The sequence below is a fragment of the Ranitomeya imitator genome, chromosome 5 (assembly GCF_032444005.1).
Source record: "Ranitomeya imitator isolate aRanImi1 chromosome 5, aRanImi1.pri, whole genome shotgun sequence".
Lineage (NCBI taxonomy): Eukaryota > Metazoa > Chordata > Amphibia > Anura > Dendrobatidae > Ranitomeya > Ranitomeya imitator.
Window position 1 is genome coordinate 686,423,588 of NC_091286.1, and position 22,427 is coordinate 686,446,014.

The 22,427-nt window shown below is 53.5% G+C and overlaps 1 protein-coding gene across 1 annotated transcript in view; it reads right to left on the reverse strand.

The window, feature by feature from the left end:
* ZNF395 (zinc finger protein 395) overlaps nucleotides 1–8,761 on the reverse strand; it is a 32,447-nt gene extending 23,686 nt beyond the window's left edge. The window contains exon 1 of the mRNA XM_069728414.1: nucleotides 8,581–8,761. The gene's annotated coding sequence lies outside the window, so the exon portion shown is untranslated. The remainder of the gene's footprint in view (nucleotides 1–8,580) is intronic.
* Between the last annotated feature and the right edge of the window lie 13,666 nt (nucleotides 8,762–22,427).

Sequence of the window (22,427 nt, forward strand, 5' to 3'; positions counted from 1 at the left end):
TGCGGACGTGCCGGTAGACGAGCCCACGGATGGGGGGGGGGCAGCCAGGGGGTGAAGTGGCGAAACACAGATCCTGTGTCATCAGTGCAGGCTCTGGTCAATGCACAGGAGCCCCCCCCCCCCCCCCCGGGTGGCTCCGCCCCTGCTGACAGTCACGCCCCCACAGGCAAGGGCAGGACAGGCATGTGACAGCTGAAAAAAAAAAAATATTTTGAGAGCTCAGGAAAAAAAAAGAAAAAAAAAAGGGAAGAACTTGCAAAGAATTAAACTATTCAGTGCCAAGAGCAAGCTGCAGGCTGGGTCACACCCAATAGGGACTGTCCCTTTAAGGCTGCAGGAGTTAACCCATTAATGCTGCAATTTGCAACTGTGGCGCGAGGAAGGACGACGTGTGTTATAGAGATTTTCAATACTTTTCCATCAAAGGGTGTATGGGCGAGCGGTATAGCGCCCCCTATGTGCTGCGGGCTCCCCCGCTGTGTGTGGTGGCAGCAGACAGCTATGTGTGACAGGCGGGTGCGGCAAGGAGCGGTGCGCTGACAGATAAGGAGGCAAGACGGGAACATTTCACAGTGCCTGCTGCAGAGTGCAGGCTGCTGCCCGGACCACCCAAATCAGAGATCCGCCCGAGTGCAGGCTGCTGCCCGGACCACCCAAATCAGAGATCCGCCCGAGTGCAGGCTGCTGCCAGACCCCACAAGTCAGAGCGTCAGCCCGAGTGCAGGCTGCTGTCGGACCCCACAAGTCAGAGCGTCAGCCCGAGTGCAGGCTGCTGCCCGGACCCCACATATCAGAGCGTCAGCCCGAGTACAGGCTGCTGTCGGACCCCACAAGTCAGAGCATCAGCCCGAGTGCAGGCCGCTGCTGGACCCCCCCCCCCCCCCCCCCCCCAAGTCAGAGATCCGTCCGAGTACAGGCTGCTGCCCGGACCCCACATATCAGAGCGTCAGCCCGAGTGCAGGCTGCTGCCAGAACCCCCCCGCCCCCCCCCCCCCCAAGTCAGAGCGTCAGCCCGAGTGCAGGCTGCTGCCAGAACCCCCCCCCAAGTCAGAGCGTCAGCCCGAGTGCAGGCTGCTGCCGGACCCCACAAGTCAGAGCATCAGCCCGAGTGCAGGCTGCTGCCTGGACCCCACATATCAGAGCGTCAGCCGAGTGCAGGCTGCTGCCGGACCCCCCCCCAAGTCAGAGCGTCAGCCGAGTGCAGGCTGCTGCCGGACCCCCCCCCAAGTCAGAGCGTCAGCCGAGTGCAGGCTGCTGCCGGACCCCCCCCAAGTCAGAGCGTCAGCCCGAGTGCAGGCTGCTGCCGGACCCCACAAGTCAGAGCATCAGCCCGAGTGCAGGCTGCTGCCCGGACCCCACAAGTCAGAGCGTCAGCCCGAGTGCAGGCTGCTGCCAGACCCCCCCCCCAAGTCAGAGCGTCAGCCGAGTGCAGGCTGCTGCCGGACCCCCCCCAAGTCAGAGCGTCAGCCGAGTGCAGGCTGCTGCCGGACCCCCCCAAGTCAGAGCGTCAGCCGAGTGCAGGCTGCTGCCCGGACCCGACATATCAGAGCGTCAGCCCGAGTGCAGGATGCTGCCAGACCCCACATATCAGAGCGTCAGCCCGAGTGCAGGCTGCTGTCGGACCCCCCAAGTCAGAGCGTCAGCCCGAGTGCAGGCTGCTGCCAGACCCCCCCCCCCCCCCCCCCCCCGCCCAAGTCAGAGCGTCAGCCCGAGTGCAGGCTGCTGCCAGACCCCCCCCCCCCAAGTCAGAGCGTCAGCCCGAGTGCAGGCTGCTGTCGGACCCCCCAAGTCAGAGCGTCAGCCCGAGTGCAGGCTGCTGCCAGACCCCCCCCCCCGCGCAGGCTGCTGCCAGACCCCCCCCCCCGCCCAAGTCAGAGCGTCAGCCCGAGTGCAGGCTGCTGCCAGACCCCCCCCCCCCCCCCCCCCCCAAGTCAGAGCGTCAGCCCGAGTGCAGGATGCTGCCGGACCCCCCCAAGTCAGAGCGTCAGCCGAGTGCAGGCTGCTGCCCGGACCCCACATATCAGAGCGTCAGCCCGAGTGCAGGCTGCTGCCGGACCCCACAAATCAGAGCGTCAGCCCGAGTGCAGGCTGCTGCCCGGACCCCACAAATCAGAGCGTCAGCCCGAGTGCAGGCTGCTGCCCGGACCCCACATATCAGAGCGTCAGCCCGAGTGCAGGCTGCTGCCGGACCCCCCAAGTCAGAGCGTCAGCCCGAGTGCAGGCTGCTGCCCGGACCCCACAAATCAGAGCGTCAGCCCGAGTGCAGGCTGCTGCCGGACCCCCCAAGTCAGAGCGTCAGCCCGAGTGCAGGCTGCTGCCCGGACCCCACATATCAGAGCGTCTGCCCGAGTGCAGGCTGCTGTCGGACCCCACAAGTCAGAGTGTCAGCCCGAGTGCAGGCTGCTGTCGGACCCCCCAAGTCAGAGCGTCAGCCCGAGTGCAGGCTGCTGCCCGGACCCCACAAATCAGAGCGTCAGCCCGAGTGCAGGCTGCTGTCGGACCCCACAAGTCAGAGCGTCAGCCCGAGTGCAGGCTGCTGCCCGGACCCCACATATCAGAGCGTCTGCCCGAGTGCAGGCTGCTGTCGGACCCCACAAGTCAGAGCGTCAGCCCGAGTGCAGGCTGCTGCCGGACCCCACATATCAGAGCGTCAGCCCGAGTGCAGGCTGCTGCCGGACCCCACAAGTCAGAGCGTCAGCCCGAGTGCAGGCTGCTGTCGGACCCCACAAGTCAGAGCGTCAGCCCGAGTGCAGGCTGCTGTCGGACCCCACAAGTCAGAGCGTCAGCCCGAGTGCAGGATGCTGCCCGGACCCCCAAGTCAGAGCGTCAGCCCGAGTGCAGGATGCTGCCCGGACCCCCAAGTCAGAGCGTCAGCCCGAGTGCAGGCTGCTGTCGGACCCCCCCAAGTCAGAGCGTCAGCCCGAGTGCAGGCTGCTGCCAGAACCCCCCCCCCCCCCCCAAGTCAGAGCGTCGGCCCGAGTGCAGGCTGCTGCCAGAACCCCCCCCCCCCCCCCAAGTCAGAGCGTCAGCCCGAGTGCAGGCTGCTGCCTGGACCCCACATATCAGAGCGTCAGCCCGAGTGCAGGCTGCTGCCCGGACCCCACAAGTCAGAGCGTCAGCCCGAGTGCAGGCTGCTGCCAGACCCCCCCCCCCCCCCAAGTCAGAGCGTCAGCCGAGTGCAGGCTGCTGCCGGACCCCCCCCAAGTCAGAGCGTCAGCCGAGTGCAGGCTGCTGCCGGACCCCCCCCCAAGTCAGAGCGTCAGCCGAGTGCAGGCTGCTGCCGGACCCCCCCAAGTCAGAGCGTCAGCCGAGTGCAGGCTGCTGCCAGACCCCACATATCAGAGCGTCAGCCCGAGTGCAGGCTGCTGTCGGACCCCCCAAGTCAGAGCGTCAGCCCGAGTGCAGGATGCTGCCAGACCCCACATATCAGAGCGTCAGCCCGAGTGCAGGCTGCTGTCGGACCCCCCAAGTCAGAGCGTCAGCCCGAGTGCAGGCTGCTGCCAGACCCCCCCCCCCCCCCCCCCCCCCAAGTCAGAGCGTCAGCCCGAGTGCAGGCTGCTGTCGGACCCCCCAAGTCAGAGCGTCAGCCCGAGTGCAGGCTGCTGCCAGACCCCCCCCCCCCCCCCCCCAAGTCAGAGCGTCAGCCGGGTGCAGGATGCTGCCGGACCCCCCCAAGTCAGAGCGTCAGCCGAGTGCAGGCTGCTGCCCGGACCCCACATATCAGAGCGTCAGCCCGAGTGCAGGCTGCTGCCGGACCCCACATATCAGAGCGTCAGCCCGAGTGCAGGCTGCTGCCCGGACCCCACAAATCAGAGCGTCAGCCCGAGTGCAGGCTGCTGCCCGGACCCCACAAATCAGAGCGTCAGGCCCGAGTGCAGGCTGCTGCCGGACCCCCCAAGTCAGAGCGTCAGCCCGAGTGCAGGCTGCTGCCCGGACCCCACATATCAGAGCGTCAGCCCGAGTGCAGGCTGCTGTCGGACCCCCCCAAGTCAGAGCGTCAGCCCGAGTGCAGGCTGCTGCCCGGACCCCACAAATCAGAGCGTCAGCCCGAGTGCAGGCTGCTGTCGGACCCCACAAGTCAGAGTGTCAGCCCGAGTGCAGGCTGCTGCCCGGACCCCACATATCAGAGCGTCTGCCCGAGTGCAGGCTGCTGTCGGACCCCAACATATCAGAGCGTCAGCCCGAGTGCAGGCTGCTGCCGGACCCCACATATCAGAGCGTCAGCCCGAGTGCAGGCTGCTGCCGGACCCCACAAATCAGAGCGTCAGCCCGAGTGCAGGCTGCTGCCGGACCCCACAAGTCAGAGCGTCAGCCCGAGTGCAGGCTGCTGTCGGACCCCACAAGTCAGAGCGTCAGCCCGAGTGCAGGATGCTGCCCGGACCCCACATATCAGAGCGTCAGCCCGAGTGCAGGATGCTGCCCGGACCCCCAAGTCAGAGAGTCAGCCAGTGCAGGATGCTGCCCGGACCCCCAAGTCAGAGCGTCAGCCCGAGTGCAGGCTGCTGTCGGACCCCCCAAGTCAGAGCGTCAGCCGAGTGCAGGCTGCTGTCGGACCCCCAAGTCAGAGCGTCAGCCCGAGTGCAGGCTGCTGTCGGACCCCCCAAGTCAGAGCGTCAGCCCGAGTGCAGGCTGCTGCCAGACCCCCCCCCCCCCCCAAGTCAGAGCGTCAGCCCGAGTGCAGGCTGCTGTCGGACCCCCCAAGTCAGAGCGTCAGCCCGAGTGCAGGCTGCTGCCAGACCCCCCCCCCGCCCAAGTCAGAGCGTCAGCCCGAGTGCAGGCTGCTGCCAGACCCCCCCCCCCCCCCCCCCCCCCAAGTCAGAGCGTCAGCCGAGTGCAGGATGCTGCCGGACCCCCCAAGTCAGAGCGTCAGCCGAGTGCAGGCTGCTGCCCGGACCCCACATATCAGAGCGTCAGCCCGAGTGCAGGCTGCTGCCGGACCCCACATATCAGAGCGTCTGCCCGAGTGCAGGCTGCTGCCCGGACCCCACAAATCAGAGCGTCAGCCCGAGTGCAGGCTGCTGCCCGGACCCCACAAATCAGAGCGTCAGCCCGAGTGCAGGCTGCTGCCCGGACCCCACATATCAGAGCGTCAGCCCGAGTGCAGCTGCTGCCGGACCCCCCCAAGTCAGAGCGTCAGCCCGAGTGCAGGCTGCTGCCCGGACCCCACAAATCAGAGCGTCAGCCCGAGTGCAGGCTGCTGTCGGACCCCACAAGTCAGAGTGTCAGCCCGAGTGCAGGCTGCTGTCGGACCCCCAAGTCAGAGCGTCAGCCCGAGTGCAGGCTGCTGCCCGGACCCCACAAATCAGAGCGTCAGCCCGAGTGCAGGCTGCTGTCGGACCCCACAAGTCAGAGTGTCAGCCCGAGTGCAGGCTGCTGTCGGACCCCACAAGTCAGAGCGTCAGCCCGAGTGCAGGCTGCTGCCGGACCCCACATATCAGAGCGTCTGCCCGAGTGCAGGCTGCTGTCGGACCCCACAAGTCGAGAGCGTCAGCCCGAGTGCAGGCTGCTGCCGGACCCCACATATCAGAGCGTCAGCCCGAGTGCAGGCTGCTTGCCGGACCCACAAGTCAGAGCGTCAGCCCGAGTGCAGGCTGCTGTCGGACCCCACAAGTCAGAGCGTCAGCCCGAGTGCAGAGGCTGCTGTCGGACCCCACAAGTCAGAGCGTCAGCCCGAGTGCAGGATGCTGCCCGGACCCCACATATCAGAGCGTCAGCCCGAGTGCAGGATGCTGCCCGGACCCCCAAGTCAGAGCGTCAGCCCGAGTGCAGGATGCTGCCCGGACCCCCAAGTCAGAGCGTCAGCCCGAGTGCAGGCTGCTGTCGGACCCCCCAAGTCAGAGCGTCAGCCCGAGTGCAGGCTGCTGTCGGACCCCCCAAGTCAGAGCGTCAGCCCGAGTGCAGGCTGCTGTCGGACCCCCCAAGTCAGAGCGTCAGCCCGAGTGCAGGCTGCTGTCGGACCCCCCAAGTCAGAGCGTCAGCCCGAGTGCAGGCTGCTGTCGGACCCCCCAAGTCAGAGCGTCAGCCCATGTGCAGGCTGCTGCCGGACCCCACATATCAGAGCGTCAGCCCATGTGCAGGCTGCTGCCCGGACCCCACAAGTCCCCGGACCCCCCAAGTCAGAGCGTCAGCCCGAGTGCAGGCTGCTGCCGGACCCCACATATCAGAGCGTCAGCCCATGTGCAGGATGCTGCCCGGACCCCACAAGTCCCCGGACCCCCCAAGTCAGATGACCAGAGTTCCTTCCAGACAGGGCAGGGGGCAGAAGAGAAGGGAACGAGCCGCAGAACTGCGAGATTTTGTCGAGCAGCAACAGTTGGAACCAACCGCGGACCCGGTGCGGAGAGGAGAAAAGAGACCGAACCCACGGGGGCATTTATCTACCCCAGACTGTAGCGCTGCTATAATAGGACATTGCATGCTGGGAGTTGTGGTTCTGCAGCTTGTACAATATCTACGGTGTCATAACACTTCAGAATAAAGTAGGTGGTCGTGGAATTTCAGAACACTCCGCTATCTCCCGTATATCTTGTACTGTCCACGGTCTTCATAGGTTTCTAAGTTGCTGTAAAAGGGCATGCTGGAAGTTGTAGTGCCACCGCAGGCTGGAGATGGGGAGACCATGTAGAGACGCTTCCCAGGATACAGATAAATATGAAACCACTGAATACATCTACACTGCAGATTACACAGAAGTTTACAATGTGGACCCCCCCCCCAATAAATGAGGGGGGGGGGGCAGGGGGGCAGCAGCATTGCGGTATGTGCACACGGTGCGGATTGTTTACCAACAGCTGCTGATACATTGTTTCATCACATCTGGATGCAGATGGGAACATTGCTACATAGAAATAAACCCTTATGGGGATCGCTGCAGGTGGCATCCATTACTGGGCCCCTCTGATGGGCACGTGCCCCCCACTGCAGATACATAGCGCCACCATTGGGCTCTGCAGGGTGGTGAGCATTGTGCCCGACGCTGGACATGACACCAGGTGTCGTCCTCGACTTCTCGACAGAAAGTTGGCGAAAACTTTTTATAAGTGAGAGGCACCCGGGGACTGCCAGTCACAGCCCCACCAGGGTACACGTGCCCCAATAGTCGCAGCCCCCCTCTCCGGCACAATGGCCAGGATCAACACAGCCAGGAGGCTCCTCAATTGCAGCCATTGGGTCACCCAACATCTCAAGCAACAGAAATTCATTAGTTTTTATGGGGTTTGCAGAAAATCCGATGCTGCCACCAAAACAAAGGTGATGCCACTGGCGGGAGATTCTGCAGCAGATCTGCTGTGTGTGAATATGTCCTAAAATAAGAGACTGGGGGGACCCTTTATAGGTGCAGTCACTGGGGAGGAGAGGGGGAGTGAGTGTTGGCCGGGCCTGGAGGGAGGGGAGGGGGTGTGCCGGCCGGGGGCTAGCGGGAAGGGGGTGGCTGGGTCTTTCAGGAGGGGAGGGTGTGTGCCGGTCGGAAACTGGCAGGAGGGGAGAGGGTGTGCCGGTCAGAAATGGGCGGGAGGGGAGAGGGTGTGCCGGTCAGAAACGGACTGGAGGGGGGGGGGGGGGGGGTGTGCCGGTTAGAAACTGGCGGGAGGGAGGGTGCCAGTCAGAAACTGGCGGGAGGGAGGGGGGGTGTGCCGGTCAGAAACTGGCGGGAGGGGAGGGGGTGTGCCGGTCAGAAACTGGCGGGAGGGGAGGGGGTGTGCCGGTCAGAAACTGGCGGGAGGGGAGGGGGGGGTGCCGGTCAGAAACTGGCGGGAGGGGAGGGGGTGTGCTGGACAGAAACTGGCGGGAGGGAAGGGGGTGTGCCGGTCAGAAACTGGCGGGAGGGGAGGGGGTGTGACGGTCAGAAACTGGTGGGAGGGGGTGTGCCGGTCACAAACTGGCGGGAGGGAAGGGGGTGTGCCGGTCACAAACTGGCGGGAGGGAAGGGGGTGTGCCGGTCGGAAACTGGCGGGAGGGAAGGGGGTGTGCCGGTCGGAAACTGGCGGGAGGGAAGGGGGTGTGCCGGTCGGAAACTGGCGGGAGGGAAGGGGGTGTGCCGGTCGGAAACGGGAGGGGAGGGGGTGTGCCGGTCAGAAACTGGCGGGAGGGGAGGGGGTGTGACGGTCAGAAACTGGCGGGAGGGGAGGGGGTGTGACGGTCAGAAACTGGCGGGAGGGGGGTGTGCCGGTCAGAAACTGGCGGGAGGGGAGGGGGTGTTGTATTAGTGGAAGGGGGTGCGCTGGTCAGGGACTGGTGGGAAGGGGAGGGGCGTGCCGGCTGGTGGGAGGGGTGATGGCTGGCAAGACGGGGAGGGGGGCTGGGTCTGCAGGGGGTAACGGCTGAGGCGGGCCACGGGGGGGGGGGGGGTGCCGGCTGGAGTTGGCAGCTTGGAGGGGGGTGTGAGCTCACAGGGGAGGGGACATGGGGAAAAGAACGCCAAAAACACAGTGATCAATCACGGGTCGGTGCCCCCCATGCAGATAAACAAGGGGCTGCACCCCGATAGTGCATCTGTCAGTCAGCTCCCTCACAGGACCCCCAGCCGTGCACCCGCCCCCCGGATCCTGCACCCCCAGCCCCGTGCACGCTGCCCCTCACCTGCCCGCCGTCCTCCTCCTCCTCCTCCGCTCCCGGCTGCTGTGGGAATGGGCGTCCCGTGTCCCCCGTGCAGCCTCTCTCCCGTGTGCAGCCTCTCTCCGCCGCTCTCCCTCCTCCTCCTCCTCTCTCCCAGCTCCGAGGTGGGACGCGCAGAATCCCGCGGCGGACTCCGGGCCTGGCTGTGCGCGGCCGCTGGATCTGGCGCAGTCGCAGGAGTTGTGCGCGCTCCGCGCTGCTCTGTGCGCCGCCGGCGGGGTGTGCGCCCTGCGTGCCGGGACTGCTGCGCCGAATGTGCTGCTGCGGCCGCGCCGGGTTTTCCTGCTCGCACGTCGCTGCCCGCGCCCCTCCTCCCCGTCCTCCTCCTCCCCGTCCTCCTCCCCGTCCTCGTCCTCCTCCCTCTGCCGCCGCTGCTGCCGGCCGGGTTAGAGCAGAGTTGTAAACAAGCTCCCCACATGCTCAGCCCTCCGCCTGCCATTGGCGGCTGCACAGCCCCGGACTCACACCCACCAGCGCAGGCGGAAAACACAGCTACGTGTGCACAGACAAGAGGTTCTGCAGCAGCAAATATGCGAACCACAGCTGCTGCAGAATCTCTTCTAAAAAAAGAGAAATGATGGACAGCTCAGGCTGACAAGAGGTTCTGCAGCAGCAGAGGGTTTATGACGAGAGACCAGGTGAATGCACAAATATGCACGTCACAGCTGCTGCAGGATCTCTTCAACAGATGGACAGCTCAGGCTGACAAGAGGTTCTGCACCAACAAAGGAGCATGCACAAACATGCACATTGCAGCTGCTGCAGAATAGCTTCTAAAAAAAGAAAAAGTGATGGACAGATCAGCCTGACAAGAGGTTCTGCAGCAGCAAACAGATCAGATGTGCGCACTAATATACAGTAATATCAAAGGTGATGCAGAATCTCTTCTAAGATTAGTAGCCTGACAAGAGGTTCTGCAGTAGCAGAGGGTTTATGACAGACCAGATGCATGCACAAATATGCCAATCACAGCTGCTGCAGAACCTCTAAAAACAGTGATGAGCAGCTCAGCCTGACAAGAGGTTCTGCAGCAGCAGACAGACCAGATGTGTGCACTAGTATGCAAACCACAACTCCTGCAGAATCTCTTCTATTTTTCATAGCCTGACAAGAGGTTTTGCAGCAGCAGAGGGTTTATGACAGGCCAGATGTATGCCCAAATATGAATGTCACAGCTGCTGCAGAATCTCTTTAACGGAGGATTTATGGCACACCAGATGAACGTATTAATGCAAATCGAAAACGCTGCAGAATCTTTTTTTTAATAGAGGAAGACTTAATGGAAAGCTATGCTTGGCAAGAGGTTCTGCAGCAGCACAGAGGTCCCTGTAATGTACGTGGTGGACGTGTTGGGGCAAATCAGATGATGGACAGGTCTCCCTGACAGGATGTTCTTCAGCAGCATAGACGTCCTGATATAAGGATGATCTTCTAGTTAAACTGTGCAGCTGAAAAATATCAGCCAGACAAGATGTTCTGCAGCAGCAGAAGTCTCTATAGACCAGTTTCCTGACCACATGCAAATCACAATTGTAAAATCGCTTCAAAGCCGCAGGAGGAACAATTCAGCCTGACAAGAGGTTCTGCAGCAGCAACTATGCAAACCTCAACTGCTGCAGGATCTCTGCCAGGAAAGATGTTCTGCATCAGCAGAGGTCCCTATATATACTAGGCTAGATTCCTGCACACATATGCAAGTTGCAGCTGCTGCAGAATTTATTTAAGGCAAATTGATAGCTTAGCGTCTGCTAAGAGGTTCTGCAGCAGCACACGGGTCCAGGTATAAGGTAGGCCTTCTAATTGACTTTGTTGCTGCAGTATATCAATCGGTCAAGATGTTCTGCAGCAGCAGAGGTCGCTAGATTTAGTAGGCCAGTTTCATGCACATATATATTAATTGCAGCTGCTGCAGAATTTCTTTAAAAGCCAAGTAACAGCTTCTCCTGATAAGGGGTTCTGCAGCAGCAGGTCCCTATATGTCACAAACTAGATGCATGCACTAATAAGCAAATCACAGCTGCTGCAAAGACTCGGAGGACGTGATGGACAGCTCTGCCTGACAAGATGTTCTGCAGCAGCCAACATGATAGATCTGATTGTACTGCTGTATAATTTCAGCCAGGCAAGATGTTCTGCAGCAGCAGAAGTCCCCACTGTCTTGAGCAGTTTCCTGCACACACGTGCAGACCACAGAGTCTCCTCAAAGCACGGTTCAGTCTGAGAAGAGGTTCTGCAGCAGCAGCGGTTCCTATTTATGACACACCAGATGCATGCACTAATTAGCAAATCACAGCTGCTGCAGAATCTCTTTTAACAAACAAGACGTGATGGCACGACTCAGCCTATCAAGATGTTCTGCAGCAGCACAAGGAGCGCAGCGCGGGCCGGCAGCAGCTGCGGACCCCCGGATAAGATGGCTGCAGTGTTTGTGCGCTATGCCGGCACGTGGGTGGGCGCACAGAGGAGGGTGGGCGCACAGAGGAGGGAGGCTCCCGGCCTGGAATCTGTTTGTGTTCTGCAGCCCCCAATCCCCTCTGTGAGCCCCCCGTCTTGTTGTGGCGGACACATCGGCAGCGCATGCGCAGGAGCAGGGAGTGGGTGCGTGGGTGGGCAGGAACCTCGTGGATTTGTTGTGGAAACAAAAAATGAAAAAAATAAATAAATAAAATGCCCCGTGGGGGAGGGGAGGGGAGGGCTGCAGCCAGACTGTACCCGATGCCAGGGACCCCAGTCAGATCGTCGGCAGCGGTGGCAGCAGCAGGTGACTGACAGCAGAGGGCTCGGGGAGGGGGCGGGGACTGTGAGCCGGTATGTGCCGGCTGCTGCTGACTACGTGCAGACATCCACGTGTGGAGGAGGCTTCCCCGGGGCTGCCCCGTGCCGGCTCAGGAATGCGGCCTGCAACAATGGAGCAACTGGGAAAGCAACAAGAAACAGAACAAGAGCTGCGGCAAAAAAACGGCCGCAACTGCGGAAAAAAAAACGTCCGCAACTGCGGAAAAAAAACGGCCACAACTGCGGGAAAAACGGCCACAACTGTGGAAAAATAACGGCCACAACTGCGGGAAAAAACGGCCACAACTGCGGAAAAATAACGGCCACAACTGCGGGAAAAAACGGCCACAACTGCGGAAAAATAACGGCCACAACTGTGGAAAAAACGGCCACAACTGCGGGAAAAAACGGCCACAACTGCAGAAAAAACGGCCAAAGCTGTGGAAAAATAACGGCCACAACTGCCGCAAAAAACGGCCACAACTGCGGAAAAAAAACGGTCACAACTGCCGCAAAAAACGGCCACAACTGCGGGAAAAAAACGGCCACAACTGCGGAAAAAAAACTGCCACAACTGCGGCAAAAAACGGCCACAACTGCGGAAAAATAACGGCCACAACTGCGGAAAAATAACGGCCACAACTGCGGGGAAAAAAACTGCCACAATTGCGGAAAAATAACGGCCACAACTGCGGCAAAAAAACGGCCACAATTGCGGAAAAAAAACGGTCACAACTGCGGAAAAAAAACCGGCCACAACTGCGGAAAAATAATGGCCACAACTGCGGAAAAATAACGGCCACAACTGCGGAAAAATAACGGCCACAACTGCGGAAAAATAACGGCCACAACTGCGGAAAAATAACGGCCACAACTGCGGAAAAAAAACGGTCACAACTGCCGCAAAAAACGGCCACAACTGCGGGAAAAAAACGGCCACAACTGCGGGAAAAAATGGCTACAACTGCGGCAAAAAACGGCCACAACTGCGGCAAAAAACGGCCACAACTGCGGAAAAAAAACGGTCACAACCTCCGCAAAAAACGGCCACAACTGCGGGAAAAAAACGGCCACAACTGCGGGAAAAAAATGGCTACAACTGCGGAAAAAAATCGGCCACAACTGCGGCAAAAGACGGCCACAACTGCGGAAAAAAAAACGGCTACAACTGCGGGAAAAAAACGGCCACAACTGCGGGAAAAAAACGGCCACAACTGCGGAAAAAAAACGGCCACAACTGCAGCAAAAAACGGCCACAACTGCGGAAAAAAAACGGCTACAACTGCGGCAAAAAACGGCCACAACTGTGGAAAAATAACCGCCACAACTGCGGAAAAATAACGGCCACAACTGCGGGGAAAAAAACGGCCACAATTGCGGAAAAATAACGGCCACAACTGCGGCAAAAAAACGGCCACAATTGCGGAAAAAAAATGGTCACAACTGCGGAAAAAAAACCGGCCACAACTGCGGAAAAATAATGGCCACAACTGCGGAAAAATAACGGCCACAACTGCGGAAAAAAAACGGTCACAACTGCCGCAAAAAACGGCCACAACTGCGGGAAAAAACGGCCACAACTGCGGGAAAAAATGGCTACAACTGCGGCAAAAAACGGCCACAACTGCGGCAAAAAACGGCCACAGCTGCGGAAAAAAAACGGTCACAACTTCCGCAAAAAACGGCCACAACTGCGGGAAAAAAATGGCCACAACTGCGGGAAAAAAATGGCTACAACTGCGGAAAAAAATCGGCCACAACTGCGGCAAAAAACGGCCACAACTGCGGAAAAAAAAACGGCTACAACTGCGGGAAAAAAACGGCCACAACTGCGGCACCTCCAGGGGCCAAAACCCTGGCCAAAGGCAAAGTCCTAATTGTCGGGAAAGATACCGACCTCGACCCGACTACACCCAGGAATAGGAAGAGTCTGTGTCCACTTATTATTATTTATTATTACATCATTGTTCCATACTCCTAGAATGCCCCCTGTATATAGTGCCATTTCCCCCTTATTAACCCCAGAAGTACCGTGCTTCCATTTGGCATCCATTTTTTTTTTCTTGCACCCGTAGACTTTAGTGTCTGAGACTCCTCCGATTTTTGGAGGAAAATCATGCGTGCTGCGGTTTTTTTTTTCACATGCAGATTTAGTCCGGGGAAATAATTGTAATCTTGGATAACGTTGGTCCGTTTTTTGTTTTTTTTTTAGGGACAGCAGTCGGACTGAAAAATACGGTCGTGCGCACAAGTCCTAAACTAAGCAAAAAAATAAAAGCTTAGTGTGAACACACCCCAAGAGAGAAAAGAGTCTAGTGGTCTGACGTTGGACCCGCCGCATTAGTCTGTGAATATGGAGGGTCTGGACAGTGCTGGTCTGATATCTTTGGGGGTCTTATCAGAGGGTCCTCATCACGGAGACTCTCGTGGGGTCTCAGTATAGTCATAAACCTGACGTCTCGGTGGGCAGCTGTCACCCCGACGCCCCAATACACAGGTACTAGAGGACTGGCGAGGAGCTAGTGGATTGGGGTACGTGACCCCTAGACCAAGGTAACAGAGATTTCACCGCTCACGATTCATTAATGCGATGCAAAGTTTTTATTCCTAAAAGCAAACCTATAAAAGTGTCCTGAAAATTGCAACAAAGTTACACAAAGTTTAACAATAAATAATAATAATAATAATAAAGTTTCTCCCCTCCAGGATCTTTGTCACGAGGTCGTCGATTGTGAAGATTAAAGGAAGAAACGTGGCTGCTGCGCGGTACAGTCTCCTCATGGCGATCCTGCGAAAATGAGCCGTGGCCACTGATTTGGGGGATAGATGGGGGGTCCGGCTGACTCTCCTATGTGTGTGGGGGGCCACTGACTCTCCCCTGCATATGATCGGGCTGTTGGAATTTGATATGAAAACATATGAGCCGAGCCGAGCGCCAATGTGTATAGGGGACGCGGCCGTGTGTATGACAATACAGGGCCCCCATAACAGTGGTAGCGTCCTAAAAGGGGATGTTCGGAACCTTAAGCCTAAGAACTTACGGTTAGTTGCTAAGTACCTGTCTTGGTCATGGGTCGCTCCTGCCGGCAACTCTGCAGCTCCCGGTGACTTCATGTCATGCTGAGTGACAGTGCGCTCCCTGCTGCATAACCGCGAGGAGTCAGGTGTCAATCAGCATGAGGATGGCAGTCACTCCCTGCGGGCAGAGCAGACGTGACGCAGCAGGAGCCGTCCATGATCCCTCTGAGCCAACATCGGGCAGAACAGGCAGGTAGTTAGCAGTCAAATGGGAAAATAATAATAAATAATAATTTAATAATTATTAAAATTTTAATAATTAAAAATAATAATAATAATACTGCAAGTGTCCTACATTCGGGTCATCAGCTCGTGTTACATAATAGCACAGATCAGCTGCAGATAAATATGGCGGAATGCAACTTTTCTTTTCTTTTGCCATCCAGCGATCTCCCTGCGTCATGCGCCTCCACTTCTGTGACATTCTTGCGCCGTCCAGCCAGTTCTGTGCGATCCCTTTGTGTCACTGCCCCCGTCCCCATCGCTGTTCCTCGTAGTTCAGAGTATTGGAGCGCCGGGCTAGTGAACGCTCCAGATTGGCGCGCCGCCCATGGCCCGTTGTAGATTTAGCGCCCACTTTTCTGGGATCCTTTTAATGAATGATCCAATCCGATATTTTGCGATATTATCATCCGTGCCATAGATCATTCCCAGAAAGAGCCCCAACATTGACCCTATAGCAGTGACCCCTCAGGCACACGCTCCCCCCCGTCGTTCACCTCTGGAGAAGTGGTCACAAATGGCTGCTCGCCTCAATGGGAGAGAACCAAACTCAAGGTGGGATATTCTATGGTTGCGCCAGAAATGTCCACGATTTAAAGGCGTTTTCTCATCATGTTCAATGGAGAAAATTGCACAGTGCTCATAAAGACAAATAACTTTGCAATTTACTTCTTATTAACCATTTTTGTTGCTTAGGTTTCCGGCTACTTCTGTTGTCTATCAGAGGTGGCCAGTTTCCTGTGTGATGCACTTACAAGCTCTTTGCTATGGAGCTTGTAAGCACTGCTCTGAACGCCTTTGGTCTGGACTGTCAATCAAGCAGATAGGGTGGGGAGCATTTTTCTGCAACCCCTTTAAGCTTGTTTGGACCCCCTTATCGGTGGTCTCTATGACGTTACTACCCATGAAGCCCCCATATTTCCCCTCTATAAAGCTCTGACCAATATGGATCAAGCAGATCGCAGCTGTCATTTAGCCCAAAAAGATGGCAAAAAAAAGGAACCGCACTACTGTATATGGTGCCTGCGATGACCGGACATCTTGGGCCATAGGTCAATCAATATTACGGATACATTGTATATGGAGGCTAGAAACCAACCACATGGACTATATGTGTATCTGTGTGCACAAGGCTGGGAACGGGGTCATCAGGGCGCGGGGTAGGAATACTCGGTGCGCAGCCTTGAGGGATTTGCTGACGCTGTCTAAATAAGGGTTAATGAATGATACATTGTTCCAACTTTGTCACCGCACATAATTGGTGACATATAGATTTTGTCTCACTCTCTGTCAGACACCTGGGATTACATTGTTTCAGATTGACCCAAGGAAAGATCCTTCCCATCATTTGACAGCATATCAGTAGGAAACATTCTCCTGGCGTCCAACGAGAGAGAATATCATCATCAAGCAAAAAAAAAAAAAACATAATTAGTAATATATCTGATCAATTCTATCCATCATTAGGGTCAGCGATAAGGAAACTAGTGGAGCAGCACCAAATAAATAGTGATATCAGGAGAGAGCGCACAACTGCGCCAAAGAAACGTGGACGTTCTATAGCTCACGTGGCAACATTTGGGTCCACAGAACCTCAGTAACAGAGCCTATCCCAACGGTCTGTAGGGCACAGGGTCACCCACTGTGCGGAGATTCCATAAAAAAAGGCATAAAAAGGTTGAGGAGTCCGTGATTTTTCAACAAAAAAAAGCGCTAAAGACAATTATGACTTTAATTCTCACCATTTTCCAGTTTGCGGAAAATGCAGCCGACATCTCCATAATCAGAATTATGGGCTGTGGATCACGGATCACTTAGAATCATAAGGATTTATGAAGGTTTTCCAATGGGTCTGGAAAATATATAGTTGTGAGTTTTTTGAGAAAAAAAATCAAAAGTCAAGTTGGCAACTCTGATATGTCAGTTTTACTCCATCACATGATCATAATCTCATTAACGTTTTTTGGAAAAGTAAATACAGACGTTGGATTGGACCTCGGAATAGTTATAACTGTACTTAGTTGTATCACTAATTAATAATATCACTGAACAGAACACAACAAGGTTGAAAGTAGAGCGAGGCGTCGGACAAGGCGGCAACCTGCCACCATTTATCTCCAATTTATATTTTACTTGTCGAAAAAGAAGAAGAAGGCATCAAAATTGCTGGACGAGTCGTCAACATTCTCAAATACACAGAAGATACAACCTTGAGAGCAAGAAGTATAGATGGAATGAAGGACTTGTTATGGAGGGTTAAGATGGAAAGCTCAAGCGTGGAACTCACGGAAGACAGAGATATTGTTACTGCCATGAGATGGAGACGATATGGAAGTGGTAAAGGACTTCAGTCTACTCGGATCAAGGATCTCTCAAGATACGGTGAGGAATAGCTATGGTCAAATCAACAATGAAGTCACTGGACGAGGTCTTCAAATCGAGGAACATTTCACTTGCTCGAATAGTCTGGTATTTTCTGGATGGGAAACCTGGACGATGAAGAAAACACGACAGTAGAAGAATCAACGCCTTCGAAAAGTGGAGAAAAATGTTCTCAATTCCATGGATGGCAAGAAGAACAAACAAATCAATCTTGGGACAAATCGAACCACATAGGTCACTCGGAGCAAGGATCACCAACCTGGGACTTGTCTACTGTGGACTCATCATACGAAGAGAGCGACCACTGGAGAAGGACATCATGGTCAGAAGGATAGAAGGAACAAGGCGAAGAGGAAAGACTAGCAACCCGATGGTTTCATTCTGGCGAGATAAAGGCGAGGAAGACCGTGGTGGACCTATCTAGGTTTACACAAGATCGATCCTTCCACAGATGATCGATGGGATTTAGATCCGGACTCATTGCTGCCACTTCAGAACTCTCCAGCGCTTTGTTTCCATCCATTTCTGGGGGCTTCTTGAAGTATGTTTGGGGTCATTGTCCTGCTGGAAGACCCATGACCTAGGACGCAAACCCGGTGTACTGACACTGGACACTGCACTGCAACCCAAATCTTTGGAGATTACCTACAGTGCCATGGGTTGGAAAATTCTTTATTATGCACCGTCGACAAAGGAACAGCAAGATCTCTGGAGATGGACTTGTAACCTCGAGATTGTTGATATATTTCAAAAATTTTGGATCTCAAGTCCTCACAGAGTTCTCTTCTCCTCTTTCTGTTCTTCACACAATGCAAATGCTGCATTAACGTCTCCCCTTTTTATCTGGTTTCAGGTGTGAATTTCATATTGGCCACATCTGTTACTTGCCACGGGTGAGTTTTAACGAGCATCACATGCTTAAAACTAAGGTGTTTACCCACAATTTTTGGAATGGTGCCAACAATTTTGACTCATTTTTGATGTTTTGTGTGAAATTGTGCCCAATTTCTCTGAGGGTTTGCTACAGTGATTTACATTCTAGATCTTCCTGGAAGGTGACGTCTTCCTGATAGTAACAATCTGTATGTATCGGTGCAGATAATGAATCTGCCCCAGTCTGATAACATCACAGATACCATGGTGGATTTATCGTATGCGCGGAAATCGGGACGGGTCTTCAGTAACAGCAGAGATGGCAGAGGGATGGAAGCACCAAGAATCCGAGAACGTTCCTATGTCGCCATTATTTTTATATGTTACTCATGTTGCATCTCTCTCATCTTCACCCCCTCTTATATTTTGGGGGGGAGGTGATCTACGTGGAGTCGCGCCAGGCTTTCCCTTCTCTCCGCTGTCTACAATTATTCTCGAATACCATGTGGTTTTCTGCAGAAATGTACAAAGCCGGATTGTCCGGGATACGCCATAACATTTCATAGCTCCAGTATGTAAATAACGTTTTATATCCGTGGCGCCAGGAATATCGCATGCTGCTCCTAATCCATGAACTATGCAATGTAAAGAATGAATAATGGGCTGTAGCTGCTGTTTAAAGAGACCACGCTACTTTTATTAGGACCATGACAATGTCTTCTGTGCACATGCAATCAAAGTCAATGTGTTCTCATGATTTTCCACCCATGCCGTCCCACAGGCAGAACAGTGAGTGCAGCTCCGGAGTATAATACAGGATGTAACTCAGGATCAGTAATGTAATGTATGTACACAGTGACTGCACCAGCAGAATAGTGAGTGCAGCTCTGGAGTATAATACAGGATATAACTCAGGATCAGTAATGTAATGTATGTACACAGTGACTGCACCAGCAGAATAGTGAGTGCAGCTCTGGGGTATAATACAGGATGTAACTCAGGATCAGTAATGTAATGTATGTACACAGTGACTGCCCCAGCAGAATAGTGAGTGCAGCTCTGGGGTATAATACAGGATGTAACTCAGGATCAGTAATGTAATGTATGTACACAGTGACTGCACCAGCAGAATAGTGAGTGCAGCTCTGGAGAATAATGCAGGATGTAACTCAGGATCAGTAATGTAATGTATGTACACAGTGACTGCACCAGCAGAATAGTGAGTGCAGCTCTGGAGAATAATGCAGGATGTAACTCAGGATCAGTAATGTAATGTATGTACACAGTGACTGCACCAGCAGAATAGTGAGTGCAGCTCTGGAGTATAATACAGGATGTAACTCAGGATCAGTAATGTAATGTATGTACACAGTGACTGCCCCAGCAGAATAGTGAGTGCAGCTCTGGGGTATAATACAGGATGTAACTCAGGATCAGTAATGTAATGTATGTACACAGTGACTGCACCAGCAGAATAGTGAGTGCAGCTCTGGAGAATAATGCAGGATGTAACTCAGGATCAGTAATGTAATGTATGTACACAGTGACTGCACCAGCAGAATAGTGAGTGCAGCTCTGGAGAATAATGCAGGATGTAACTCAGGATCACTAATGTAATGTATGTACACAGTGACTGCACCAGCAGAATAGTGAGTGCAGCTCTGGAGTATAATACAGGATGTAACTCAGGATCAGTAATGTAATGTATGTACACAGTGACTGCACCAGCAGAATAGTGAGTGCAGCTCTGGAGTATAATACAGGAGGTAACTCAGGATCAGTAATGTAATGTATGTACACAGTGACTGCACCAGCAGAATAGTGAGTGCAGCTCTGGAGTATAATACAGGATGTAACTCAGGATCAGTAATGTAATGTATGTACACAGTGACTGCACCAGCAGAATAGTGAGTGCAGCTCTGGAGTATAATACAGGATGTAACTCAGGATCAGTAATGTAATGTATGTACACAGTGAGTGCACCAGCAGAATAGTGAGTGCAGCTCTGGGGTATAATACAGGATGTAACTCAGGATCAGTAATGTAATGTATGTACACAGTGACTGCACCAGCAGAATAGTGAGTGCAGCTCTGGAGTATAATACAGGATGTAACTCAGGATCAGTAATGTAATGTATGCACACAGTGACTGCACCAGCAGAATAGTGAGTGCAGCTCTGGAGTATAATACTGGATGTAACTCAGGATCAGTAATGTAATGTATGTACACAGTGAGTGCACCAGCAGAATAGTGAGTGCAGCTCTGGGGTATAATACAGGATGTAACTCAGGATCAGTAATGTAATGTATGCACACAGTGAGTGCACCAGCAGAATAGTGAGTGCAGCTCTGGAGTATAATACAGGAGGTAACTCAGGATCAGTAATGTAATGTATGTACACAGTGACAGCACCAGCAGAATAGTGAGTGCAGCTCTGGGGTATAATACAGGATGTAACTCAGGATCAGTAATGTAATGTATGCACACAGTGAGTGCACCAGCAGAATAGTGAGTGCAGCTCTGGGGTATAATACAGGATGTAACTCAGGATCAGTAATGTAATGTATGTACACAGTGACAGCACCAGCAGAATAGTGAGTGCAGCTCTGGGGTATAATACAGGATGTAACTCAGGATCAGTAATGTATGTACACAGTGACTGCACCAGCAGAATAGTGAGTGCAGCTCTGGAGTATAATACAGGATGTAACTCAGGATCAGTAATGTAATGTATGTACACAGTGACTGCACCAGCAGAATAGTGAGTGCAGCTCTGGAGTATAATAGTAATTATTAAATATTAATAATATGATCGATAGTGGTTTCCTGTGAAGTTTCTTATGTGGGATTTTATCTCGGTCGTCTCTCCCATTTAATCTCACGTTGTTTTTGTACAGTAATGTGTAACGTTTCCTACTTTTACACTTTGTTACTCTTGTTTCTTTTGAGATATGGGTGACAATTGTGCGATTAAGTCGCATTTATGAACGGTGACTAAAAAGTAGCAAATAATGACACCGCAGCCACATGCACAATGGACATTTCCCTGCTGGCACATTCCCGGTGCTCCAGTACCTGGTAGTCTGTGTTCTGCAGGACAGTAATGTGTGCAGGGCACGGTGCGGGCGCAGTAATGGGGCATCTCCCGCCCGGCTGTCACCGTCACTCGCTGCCGCTTGACGACACTGTCTGGGATTTCCCTGCATTAGAAACAGAGGCAGCTGCAATAATGAGCGATCAGATACAGCCGAGCACCATGGCGGATAGGGCCGGTGGTATTGTATGGGCACTAATAGTATTATATGGGCGCTAATAGAGCGGGTGGTATTGTATACAGTAGATACAAACAGTATTACATGACTACTAATAGCATTCTATGGATACTAATATGATTCTTGTGATTTCTGCGCACCAGTAGGGATGGTAGTATTATATCATTGATGGGAGTATTTTAGACAGTGATATATCTTGTAATATTAGATGTAATGCTCAGTGTATGTAATAATATCATTCCCTCCATCAGCTGTGACTCTAATTATTATTATTATTATTTATTATTATAGCGCCATTTATTCCATGGTGCTTTACATGTGAGGAGGGGTATACATAATAAACAAGTACAATAATCTTAAACAATACAAGTCACAACTGGTCCAGGAGGAGAGAGGACCCTGCCCGCGAGGGCTCACAATCTACTTTAATCCCATTTACTATTTAAAACAAAAATTATTTTAAGCCAAAACTACATTAATTAAAATCAATTTTGTCATCAAATTTCACAACACAAATTTAAATTTCTAGACCTGATGAGACTGTTGTGCTTATTTAAACAAACAATACAATACAGTTTGTATTGTTAAATGTGGTCTCAGATCCTGTATAAAGAAATGAAAAATCAATTATTATAAGTTTAATATTTCAGCCCATTTTTTTTATACAATAAGAATGTAGACTTGTACAGAAAAGAATTAAATGTTCCCTACCACTTGGCTTCACTATAGGAGCCCCTGTATCTGTGGCAGAAAATCACTTATTGTAAATCAGGTTTTTGTGTTATATATTTATTTTAATGCGGGAATGGATTTTACTATCACAATCTCTATAGAAAGAACAAAATGACCAGTCTTGTAATTTTGACACTAGTCACGGAGACTATTATAATGTCATCTCTCCTGTCATTTCAGGAAGAGTTTATAGGTGATTCACTATCATCAGAGACAGGATTACAATGACTGATAATAACACCTCTATATACAGCAGATAACACAGGGTTCACCAATCACAATAGGTGATATCACAGCTCACCTCCTCCTCCTGTACAATGACTGATAACACCTTTGTTCGAGTCTAATGTTTTTCTTCCCGTCCCCTCTTCTTCTAGTTTAACGCCCTCCTGATGAGTGTAGCGAGTCTTCTGGCGAATGTGTGTTTCCCAGGTTTGTTGAGGTGTAGTCCGTCTCTGGCGAGGAGTCCATCATAC